The sequence below is a fragment of the Rhinolophus sinicus genome, linkage group LG13 (assembly GCF_036562045.2).
Source record: "Rhinolophus sinicus isolate RSC01 linkage group LG13, ASM3656204v1, whole genome shotgun sequence".
Taxonomy (NCBI): Eukaryota; Metazoa; Chordata; class Mammalia; order Chiroptera; family Rhinolophidae; genus Rhinolophus; species Rhinolophus sinicus.
In genome coordinates this window covers 50971797-50984290 of record NC_133762.1, presented here as the reverse complement: position 1 = coordinate 50984290, position 12494 = coordinate 50971797, and the positions used below count along the sequence as shown (strand labels likewise).

Below are 12494 nucleotides of genomic sequence, written 5' to 3'. Positions count from 1 at the left end.
CTGTGTCCCTGAATGACCACATGGAGTAGAACTTCCAGCTGACTTGAAACATTCTCCTGTAAATAAGAAATAAATAAGTATAGTATTCATTAAACCATGAAATCATCGCTAGTACTTTGTTACAACCCAACCTTTCCTTAACTTACCCATCCAACAAAGATATGCCATAATTTATCTAATCAATCCCTTTTAGAGAGCATTTACATCATTCCTCATTTTTTATTGTTAAAAATAATATAATATAAAGACTTTTATTTATATATTAATCTTTGAATTGATCTCTGACATCTTTATTTTCAACTCCTAAAACAGAATTACCAAGTCATACACAGGTTTTTGATGTGCACTGCAAGATCACACTGCTTTATTTATATAGGGGTGAGGGAAAATCACAAACACACATGGCTATAGACTGTGAAAGAAGAGAGAGTGAGTGATCATATACTGAGATGACTTCAAAAAGGATAAGGCAAGGGAAGGAATCCTTTCACAATGTATATCTATGCTAAATCATCATGTTGTACACTTTAAATGTCTTAAAAATTTGTCAATAATACCTCAATAAAACTGAAAAAAAGAAACAAAGATAAGGCCTAAAAAGAAGTCATTGGATTAGAAATTCCCTGTTAATCCCAGCATGACTGACAATTGTGAAGTGAGATGTCTTAGATTCTACATTATCATTAACTCTTCCAGTTAGTCATCCTAAGACCTCTAACTTTAGTTCAATTTTAACTCTCCTAACACATGTCCAACTAGTCTGTAAATCCTACCAATTCTACTCTTGAAATATGCCAAATGTGTTTTCTCTTGACTCTCACCACAACTGCCCTGGTGTATTAGGTTAAACATTAAAATAAATTAAATCAAAAGATAATGTCCCTTGCCCTAATCTCTTATCAACCTCTTTTCCACAACTCAACCATCACTCTGCTGTCATCAAACCAGCCTCTTTAATGCTTCCACGTCTTTGCAAACATTGTTCTCACTAACCCAAATGCCATTCACTTTCATCCCCTTGACAAACTCCTACTCACCTGCTAAGAGCTAGTATAAATGTCACGTTTTGCGCATTCTTCTCCACTACTCTGAATGACTTTGTCTTTCAATATATTATATACTAATCACTTATTTTATGATTCTGTCTCTGAAATGAGAAGGTCAAGGCTAGATGCATATCTTTTGCATACCTGAGTCCTTCCATATTCCTATCAAAATGACTAACACACAGTAGACACTCAAATATTTATTAAAAGAAGGAAAGGAAGACTGGAGGGAAGGAAAATGGCAGAAAAGGAAGGAATAAAAAAAGAAACTGATACAAAGAATATTTTCAAAAGCAAGGCTAATCACTTTAAGTATTCTAGTGAACAGTAACAGAAAGGCTTATTTATGTTAAACTAATGTAAGTTTCTATGCAAAAATGGTAATGATTTAGATATGAATTTTAATTTCCTGCTTCACAAATCACTAACTTCCAAAGCTTCTATTTTTTTATTCTTTAATCTTCAAGGTAGTTTCACCAAGTGTGTTCCACAGAACAAGGCAAAATCTCTGGGAATAGGGCTGCAGACATCTTTTTAGCAAGCTTTAAGGTGATCCTTAAACACATTAAAGTTGGAGGACCACTGCTCTAAATGATTATTTTATATATAAAATCACTGACATAATTTTAAAAATAACATTGGAAGCCCAACAGACTTTTAAAACCTATGTGTAACATTCATAGAAAGAAAAAGCTATTAGCTTACTGACTCAGTGTGTTCCTGAGCTTCACATGGTCACAAACCTGGAAGGATATATAACTCCTAGTTATGCTTCAGATGCTAGTAATGATAAATTCCATAACTGTACACATGATCATTATTTTTTTAGGTCATAAATCTGAAGAATTTAAGGAAAATTATGAAATCTGCAATTCTAGACTATTTAAGGACAATAAACACCCTGAAACTCTGAGTCTGCCCCCTCTCCACCTTTTCCTTCAATCATACTTTCAGTACTGATATGCAAAATCAGATACACATTTGTACAATCACCAACCTGTACTAAAGTGTCATTCCGGAAGGAAAAAAAAGCATATAACAAAATTCAAACTTAAAAAAATGTATTATTCCTTAGGTTATCTTGACAACATATAGATTACTTTTAAATCTTTTCATACATTTACATGCAATTAAAAAAAAAAGAACTTTAAAAAACTGACTCAAATACCTAACAACAAATTGAAATGGAAAGAATTTTTAGCAGCAGACTTTACGTCTAACTTCTTTCACTGGAATCTTCTAAACCATGCAATCAATAGTGTACCTACATACAAAAATATCTCGAAGTATAATTCAAAGGAAACATTTTTTAAAAACCTTTTTTCAGAGGGAGAGGGCATGATATTCATACTTCCATGGTGTACATATATATATAATGAACTGAAACAAGCAATGGGATATCATTAAGGTAAATGATGCATATAAAATACACAATTTCCCCTTTCTATTTAGTCATGTTTTATTTATTTATAAGGATTGCCAAATGATATTTTCATGGTTATATTATTAAGATACCAGGCACCTAAGTAAGAATGTAAATCTTGAATATTTAAAAATATCTGTCAAGCAATTTAAATGTTAGAATCAGGGAAACAATGGTTATTGAATTTTTAAGGACAAAGACTATGCACAATGAATTCATTAGCTGGCTGAAATATACAAAGGTTCAAACAGGTATACAACCCCTAGATACATCTCAAAACACTATGAAAAGAAATGGTAAAGCCAGTCTATAAATAAGTCACAGTAACCAAGAGGAAGCACACCGTGGTATAAATGGACTGGTAGTAGGTACTGAAACCATTTAAGGAAAAATACGCCCATTCTCCTGAGTACATGGATGATTACACTTCCTCCCATCCTCCAATGCAAGCCTCAAGTATTCCCAGGACGCATGCTTTCTGGAGCTCCTGCTCAGAGATTGAAAATCTCAACTACGTCCTTAACCTTGTTGCTGAAAGTTTTCTTGACTCTCTGGACTTCACTGAAACTTATCTGTCCTCTAAGAATATCAATTCATTGCAAATTGAGGGGTGTTTTTGCTTTCATTTTAACTCTAACCCCAAGTTCCTCAAGGCTAGGAGGAGTAAATGCTCCTCACTCCCACACCCAAACCATTTCTCTTCTGTCAACTCCACCTGAGAATGACTATACTTTCTTTTCTTCATCGGAGTCCTCCTCTACCCTCCCAGTCACTGCAGAGCTGTCTCCTAGCTCAATGTGCTCTTTCCATTCCACTCCTGTCATCATTTCCAGTAACACCAACATTCACTTGACCTTTTGGTTCCTTGGCCTTCTCACCTCTAACAATCTTCTACTCTACCTCATGTCACTCATCCATTCCCACTATGTACCACTTCCAAAATTCTAATCCCTAGCATCTCAATCTGATGTGTCTCTTAATTTTATTTTATCAAGATCTTCAATCATTAATTTCATTCTTTCTCAGATATGCATCACAGAAAATTTCTCTGTGTTGTCCATACTCACTTTCTGCACATTTTTATTTCATGTTCACTCTTCTTTCACTGTTCAGGAGTTATTCTTAAATAAAAATTTAAAGTAAAGCATATAAGAGATAATATATTAATACAAACTTTTCAAAGAAAAGCAAATTTTTTAAATGAACATCCAAGTACAAACCACCCAGATTAAAAATTAAAACACCACCAACATATATGAAGCTCCCTATATGCTTCTCTTCTAACTTTTGAGTTGGTTATTCCTTTAGGAATAATGGCTCCCAAACTGATTATCTCCGGCCCACATGTCCCCTGACACCATGTTTCCCGAAAATGAGATCTAGCCGCACAATCAGTTCTAATGCATCTTTTGGAGCAAAAGACCCGGTCTTATTTTACTATTCTACTTATAATAAAATAAGACCGGGTCTTTTAATACAATATAATATATAATATATAATAATATGATATAATATAATATAATATAATATAATATAATATAATATAATATAATATAATATAATATAATATAATGTAACATAATATATAATATAGATTGTGTCTTATATAATACTGAGTCTATAATATAACATAATATAATATAATGTAATGTAATGTAATGTAATATAATGTAATATAATGTAATATAATGTAATATAATATAATATAATATAATATAATATAATATAATATAATATAATATAATATAATATAATATACCAGGTCTTATATTAATGTTTGCTCCAAAAGACGCATTAGAGCTGATTGTCCAGCTAGGTGTTATTTTCGGAGAAACACAGGATCTAGCCTTCAGCAGCAAATCATTCTACTTCTAAAATTTATCTCAAATCAACCTACTTCTCTCCACGTTCACTGCCTCTACCTGGTCCAGGTCATCATCAACCTCTCACTTTAACTGGTCCCCATTTTCATTTGTTATCCTCCCCACCTCACATAATATACGCTCAACAACCAGAATAATCTTAAAAAATGAATGTTCACTCCCTTGTTGCAAACACTTCAATGGCTTTGTGACAGAAATTACTAATTGGCCCCCAGTATCTACTATTCATTTCTTCTGTTTAGTAATAATCCATACATATACACAAGTTTTAACAGGGTACAAGGCCAACCAGCTAGGGACTTATACATTTAAAGTTCCAGGTTACTAAGTTTGGCCATATGACTAAGTGATGACTAATAAAATGTAAGTGGAAGCTACACTTAAAAAAAATTTACCAGTCCTTTATTCCTTTTGCAAAGTTAGAGACATGGACTTGTAGGTGGTAATGTGGCTTGGACCACATAAACAAGGATAACACTTTAGCAGATGGTTAGAGACCAAGACAGAAGGAACCATGGTTGTTAGACAACTTTGTGGAACAGAATCAGCTACCATCTCTGGACTAAGTTATTACATCAGTAACATCTTTTTTGTTTAAGGCCCTGTACTTGGGGATCTTTTTGAAACAGCAATTGAATCTATAGTTTCCCACTAAACTCAGAATAAAGTGTAAGTTCCTTACCATAACATGTAAGGTCCTACACAACTCAACCTCAGTAACTGCTCCAACCCACCTGAAACCCTGCCCTAGATGCTCTTCCCCTAGATTTTCAAATGCCTGGATTTTTTTATTATTGAGTTATTAATTCAAATATCACCTCCTTAGAAAAACTTTCCATGGTCCCCTCTCCTCATTCAGCATCTTACCCATTTTATCTTCTTCATAGCACTTACCACAGTCTGAAATTTTTATTGATCCATTTGTCTGTTCTGGGTAAAATGTAAGCGCTTTGAAAGCAAAAACTTTGTTTGTGACTACATTTTAAATACCTAGTACAATACCTGATAAGGTACAATAAGTAATGTTGAATAAAAGTTCTTCAAAATATAAAGGCATCGGTTACCCTCAGCCTGGACTGCTCTTCCTCCAGCTCTATGTCCTTTCTTGTTCTTCAAGTCTCAGCCTAAATGTCACTGCTTCCGTAAGCCCTTCTCTGACCAATTTATCTGACTTGGCATCATTCCCAACTGCAGTTAGTCATTCTCTATCATTTGCCGTTTATTCCCTTCATACTACCCTTCAAAATATAAAATTATCTTATTTACTTACTTTTTTGACCATCTGCCTTAAAGAATATAAAGCTTGATGAGATCAGGGGCCCCATCTATCTTTTTTATTTATATGATGTGTCTGGTGCTTAGTAGGTGCTCAATAAATTTTTGAGTTAATAAACTAATGATTGTAAATACATTATAAAACAGAGTTTAAGTCTCATGATTAACTCCTGAGATTAAAATGCAAAAATAAATTTGAAAATAAAATTCAATCTGAATAAACTACATCAATAAAACAATGAGAGAAAGCAGATGAGGGAAGTGAAATTGTTTTGTTTATTCTTGATACTGATAATTAGAAAAATATAGATTCAAATATTCAGGAAATTTAAAGATAATTTTCAGCAGACTTAAAAATTTAGTTTAATCTCCTACACGTAGTCTGCATACCAATAGCAATAAAGCATAAAATATTAAATTAAAATCATTTATGATTATGAATGAAAAATGAATTAAAATTCCTTTGTAAAAGACAAAGACTCTCAAAATGGGTGAAAATTCTATAGGAAAAAATAATTTAAAAAAAGACATAACTGGCAAATGAAATTAAAAACAAAATCAGAATAGAATTCATGAAAAAAGTTTTGTTTTGTTTTTAATGTGTCCTGCAATATAGAGCAGGAGAGAGAAGAGTTGGGATTGGATATGGGAATATACAGGCAAATGACTGGCAGAGAATGTCACTTATTGAAATTTTCAATAGGTGACAAAATTGTGGTTAACTTGTATTGAATTTCTAATATTATTTTAGTATCTTCACACTAAAGCAACATCTTTAGTTTTCTGTAATTTGAACATTTTTATCAAAGTATAACATACATGCATAAGAGCTCACAAATCATAAATTATACACCTCATTAAATTATTCCAAAAGTCAGTGTACTCCTGTATACACCACACATCAAGAAATAGAACGTTACTATTAACACCTAGAAGTCCACGTAGTAAGGTACCACTTCCCAATCTCTATCCTTCCTCCTCCACAAAAGTTACCACTATCCTGGGGTTCTAATCCTTAGGTTTTGCCTGCTTTGAATTTTATATACATGGAATCATATACAATATGTATTCCTTTACGCCTGGTTCCTTTCAGTGAACAGTATTGTGTAATTTATCTTTGTTGTTGCATGACACTGTAAATTGTGCATTTTCATTGTTCTACTCGTTACCATATAATATTGGATTGAATATTCAATTTGTTTATCCATTTTATTGCTGCTGAACATTTTGCTTCCAGGTTTTGGCTAACAGAAATAATGCTGCACTGCACGTGACTACTTGTCTTTTAGAGGATAGCTGCCAAAATTCCTATGGAAATTGCTGGACTATATAGGTATCCATATACTTATATATACCTGTGTACATGGAGCTTTAGTAGATGATGCCAGAATTTACAAAAGTGATTTTCCCAATTTATACTCCCAGCAACAGTGAGTTTCTTTACTATCTACATTCTGAACTTGGTATTGTCAATCGTTTTAATTTCAGCTATTCCAGTATTGTAATAGTATCTCATTATGGTTTTAATTAGTATTTCCCTGGTGAGTAAGTTGAGCAGTTTTTCACATAATTATTAGCCATCTGAGTTTCCTCTTTTGTGAAATGCCTGTTCAAGTCTCTTCCCCTTTTTCTTCCAGGGTCTCTTTTTCATATTGATTTATAGAATTTCTGTACAAATATGGATACAAGCCCTTTTTCGGGTATATGTTTTAAGTATATCCTCTCATTCTTTGGTTTACTTTTTATCTCTTTTATTGGTGTCTTCTGATGACAAAAGCTCTTAACTTTTCCAACTGAACTTGTCCAGCTTATCTTAACTTGATCCAGCTTATCAATCCTTCCCTTTATGTTACTAAGTTTTGTGTCTTATTTAAGAAATATTTTCATATCTTCCTACCTTAATGAAGATATTTTCTTACATTGACCTTTAGAGGCTTCATTATTTTACTTTTCACACTTAGATCTTCAAGCTAATGTGCATAGTGGGAAGCAGAGGTCAAGTTTCATTTTTTTCCCATTAGGGTATCCAAATGACCAGAAATATTTATTGAAAATATTATTTTTAATTGATGAAAAGTAAAATCCACTATGAAGGTATCAATCACAAACTTTTAGGCATAAAACAACAGCATTGAAACATACTGGAAACGAGAAAAATGACAAACATACAAAAGTAATGCAAAACTTTAACATACTTCTCATAAATATATGACAGTTGAAGCAGTCAAAATATAGAAGGGATTTAAACATATGTAACAAGGCTAATAAATATATACAATTACAAACCCTACAGAGGACTCACCTTCATTCTCAATGATTAGGGTATATTTTAAATATTGATCTTACATGTATCACAAGAAAAAAATCTCAAAAAATAGAAATTGCATGTGCCTTATTCTCTAATGATAATAATGCTAAAAATTAACAACTGTATTTTAAACACACACTTAATAATTTAAAAATATCCACCTAAATAACAGGTCAAGGAAGAAATCACAGCTGCATTTATTAAAAGCTTAAAAAATAACAAAACCAGTATATATCAAACCCTATGGGACTTTGTCAAAGATATCATTAGAAGCAAATTTATCGTAACAAAAGCTTCCACAAAAAGATAAAAAATAAATAGGAGCACTAAATCATTACAAATAAAAACTTAGAAGAGAAAATATAGATAAAATTATGCATTTTTTAAACAGAAAAGTTCAAAATAATCCCAGTGTTTCAAAAATACCAATAAAATATACATACCTCCAATCTAAATATTTAAGAAAATACAAGGCGTAAAATTGGTAATGATAAAAGGACTTTATCAGATATGGAAGACATCAAATGTTATAAGAAAATTCTATGTACAACTATTTGCTAATAAATTTTGTAAACTAGATGTTGACAACTTTTAAGGAAAACAAATTATCATATTATCAGAAACCTAAAAAGGCCAATAACTACAGAAAGAATTGAAAAAAATTATCAAATAAATACCTCTATAAGAGGCTATGGCTAAAATCACATTATACCATGTATTAACCATTTGCATTCTGCACAATACCAGAGAAACTTCTCTAACACACACCAGGATTCCTATTAAGTGGTTTTCATTTATTCAATCATAATTCAGTCATTCAACAAATATCTAATATTTGAGGATCCTGTAGGTACTGGAGTCGTGCTAAATACTAAATACAAATATGCACAAGCCAAACATGATCCCTGGCCTCTAGAAGTTACGTAACATGGACAAGTATATAGGCAATTACAACATAGTAAGATGCTTTAGAACAAGAGAATTTAGAGGGGTAGAAAAACGGAACAGACCCGAAGCCTGCTTAACGAGGATGGGGAGAAGAGGGTGAAAGAGTGAGCTGGCACATATCGAATGTCTACTCTTTACTGTGTCAGGTGCCATAAAAAGACATTTTCATTCACTTCCCAGAAGAACTGGACAGATAACTAACTTGCTCTACGTGCAGTCTGATAAATGGAGGTATAAGGACTCAAACCAAAATTTTGTGGCTCTAAAGCTCCTGATCTTTCCCTAATGCCATTAAAGGAGAATAAGAAGTCTAACTGGACACAACTCAACTGACATGCAGTAAAAGAGTACACCAAGCAATACATGCTGTGGCAAAGGACTCACAGAGTGGAGGAAATGGGACAGACTTTTCAGCAAGTTAGTTAATGCATTTTGGGAATCTATCACTAGAGGGTGGCATTGCAAAGACTATGAATAACTAAAGTCAAAAGAAAGAAAAGGTCTAGGATAAAACTTTTAAAGTACTTCAATATTTAAGCCCATTTTTAAGTACTAAAAAGGAAATGTCTTCCTGAAGCCAAATAATTTTTAGAATGCTCAAATCATGTTTAAGACAAAAAATGAATGCATAGATTTTTTTTTAACTGGAAATGTGTAGAAAATATTTACTTGGAGTTTCATAAAGATTGCTATATAACATTAATGAGGACAGATGAATAAGCCTACAAATATAAAAACTTATTTTCTAAATTAGCTTTCTTACAGCAGCTTTTCAGTTTAAAAATGATCACATTTACCTTTATATTCTTAGGACTTTTGTCAGCATATTTGTATTAATAAATTTATTTCATATAGAACTATTTTCAGATAGGAAGCCTGTAAGTTAGATCACTCAAGTCATGAACTTAAGCTCTAAGAAAGTGCCTTCACTAAATAGCAAAAGCAGAGCAAGTTTTCTTAAGAAGGAAAACAACTGTCTGGGCTTTCTCACCTCGCAGTCACTCCATAATTCAGTTTTCTAGGTTGTGGACTCACTGAAATTGTTCTGGACAAATTTGTCAGTGGCCGTTGTAACAAATCTGAAGGGCGAATTTTTTTTTTTTTCCCCCTCACCTCTCTCTCTGGCAACTGTCACAACTGAACAACCTTTTACTGATCCCTTGTCTCTAGCATAGCCAAATCACCAGACTCACTTTTACCATGAACAGTACTCTGTTGGTCCCCTCACTGGCTATTGTCAAAGCTTAGACCTTGGGTTTCCATCCTCACTCCTCTTTCCCCATTACGTTTTCCCTTAGAGAATCTTCACTCTACCATATGGAGGGCTTTCCAAATCTCATTCTCCAGCCCAGCTCTGACAATGGTACACTAGCTATCCTGACTTGGACATTACGCAAGCATCTCATATACAACATGTCCAAACCTAACTCCTCATTTTTCAGCAAAAGTGTGATTCCTCCTTTATCCCCATGCCATTAGTGGGTAATACAACCATTCAATCTCTCAAGACAGAAATTCTACTTCCCAAATAATTTTTCATTTCTGTCACCATTGCAATCGCCTTGGTTTTAATCAGAAACAACAATTTTAAGGGTGTTTTATTTTGTAGCATAATGGTATTTAAATTTTTTAAAGTAGATTCCTTGGTAAGCAGAAGGGAATACCTGCTACATTTCCTTTCACCATAGAACCTGCCCCTCTCTAAGCCTTCCACCACTGCCACTTCCCATATTCATCTTGTCTGCCTGACCCTTTAAGGAATTTGAGTTTGGGGCTTAATTTTGCAGAATTAGGTCACTACCTTAGACTGTCTACCTGGGATTCAAGTCCCACATTTTACCTCTCTCCAATTCATCCTTCACACTGATATTAGAATGTTCCCTCTAAAATGCAAGGTGCAAAACTAACCATTTCAAGTGGCCATCCCCTCATTATGTACAGGTTAAGGGGTTACATGGCCAAGAAGACTTCTTATAATCAGACCCCTGCTCATCTCTACAGCCTCTTCTACCATCCAGCTTTCCACTTGGAGCTGTTGCTATAGCAAATGATCTACAACTTGCACTCAAAAGGTAACTTCCCATTGTGTCTGGGATGTACATCGTACCTTTCACTCTCCTATCCACCTGCTTGTGGCATTCCTCTTCACCCTTCTTGTTGAATTGTCAGCTATTCTAAGTTTCCACAGTATTCTTCATTGTTGTGTGGATCCGCTAGATTGCAATTACTCATTTGGTTCTATCTCCCCCACTCAATAGTGAGATCCTTTGGGAAAGACATCCCACTTCACCCCTTCTAGTGTGCTAAGCATTATTAGCAGGGAACTTGGCAATCAGCAAGCTCTCAATAAATGCTGAAATAAGCTTATTTAACGAGTTCCCAATGTGTGTATGTACTTTCCAGGCAGGATGATTTAGTCATTTGGGACTGCCTGGCAGATATCTATTTTCTTATTGCACCCACCCCCTCCAGGCACAAGAAGATCCACCTGTTTCTCCTCCCTCAGTAAACATCACCTGCCAGTTAGCCAATTTCCAAACCTAGGAACATACCAAACTACCTCCCCCTCAACAAATCCCTTCCACACCCGATTAATAACCAAGAACTTTCTATTCTACATTCTGCACATTTCTTGCCTCCATTTCCTCCTCCTCCTCTTCAGTATCACACAATTATTTTTCTTCGTCAAGCCTAATTATCACCATGCCTCCTCTTCTATGCCTATGTAAGCAAGATTTTCTTAAAGTTTGATCATGTAACTCCTTCCAGCCCCTCAGAATAAAGGCTAAACTCGTCAAAACAGACTATAATCTTGCTGTTCAAAGTGTGGTTAGACCAGCAGCATCAGCATCAGCATCACTTGGGAGCATCAACCCACCTATTAAATACAGATAATATATTTAATATAGATAGGGTCCTACCCCTCACTTAACTGAATCAGAATCTGTATTTTAACAGGGAATTCATATGTATACTAGTTTGCACATCATGAAAAGGCACTGGTCTATCAGACCTTTCATTAAATGATCCCTGACTCCCTCTTCCACTTCCTTATCTGCCACTTTCCCATTAAATGAGGGACAAAGTAAATCTTATATTTCGTGATACTAAAAATTAGTACCAAGTGTAACAGAAAAGACATCTACAACCAGTGGTTAATAAATGACTTTTCAAGTTTTTTAATGATCGAACCCCAGAGACTACTTCAATCTAAATTATATCTAATACCCAGCCTAGACACAGGACCTACAATTAAGTATGACATCTAATTGGCAATTTTGTAAATCAGCTAATTTCAATTTTATCTGGCTATTAAAGAATAATGTCTTTTATACACAGAAGGGAAGAGAAGCTTCTTTTCTCTTTTCAGTGATTCACCTTTTCTTTTTCGGATCTCCTTAACTGATCAATGTCTAATAAAACCAAGTCATTTCACAGAGAGAAGTATCCATAAGCCACCTTTGTACTGGCTAAGGGAAGGGAACCAAAATGGAATTTTAGTGAGGAAACGCACATAGAAAAGAACAACAAAAAAGAACTCAGATAAATGTTTATAAAATAGATTGCAGGCTCAGACGTGCAGTATAGAATTTCTTTTTTCTCAATTATAG

The 12494-nt window shown here is 33.9% G+C and overlaps 1 protein-coding gene across 4 annotated transcripts in view; it reads right to left on the bottom strand.

Moving 5' to 3' along the window:
• Positions 1-12494, bottom strand: part of MACROD2 (mono-ADP ribosylhydrolase 2) — a 2106080-nt gene that overhangs the window by 2047707 nt on the left and 45879 nt on the right. The window lies entirely within an intron of this gene.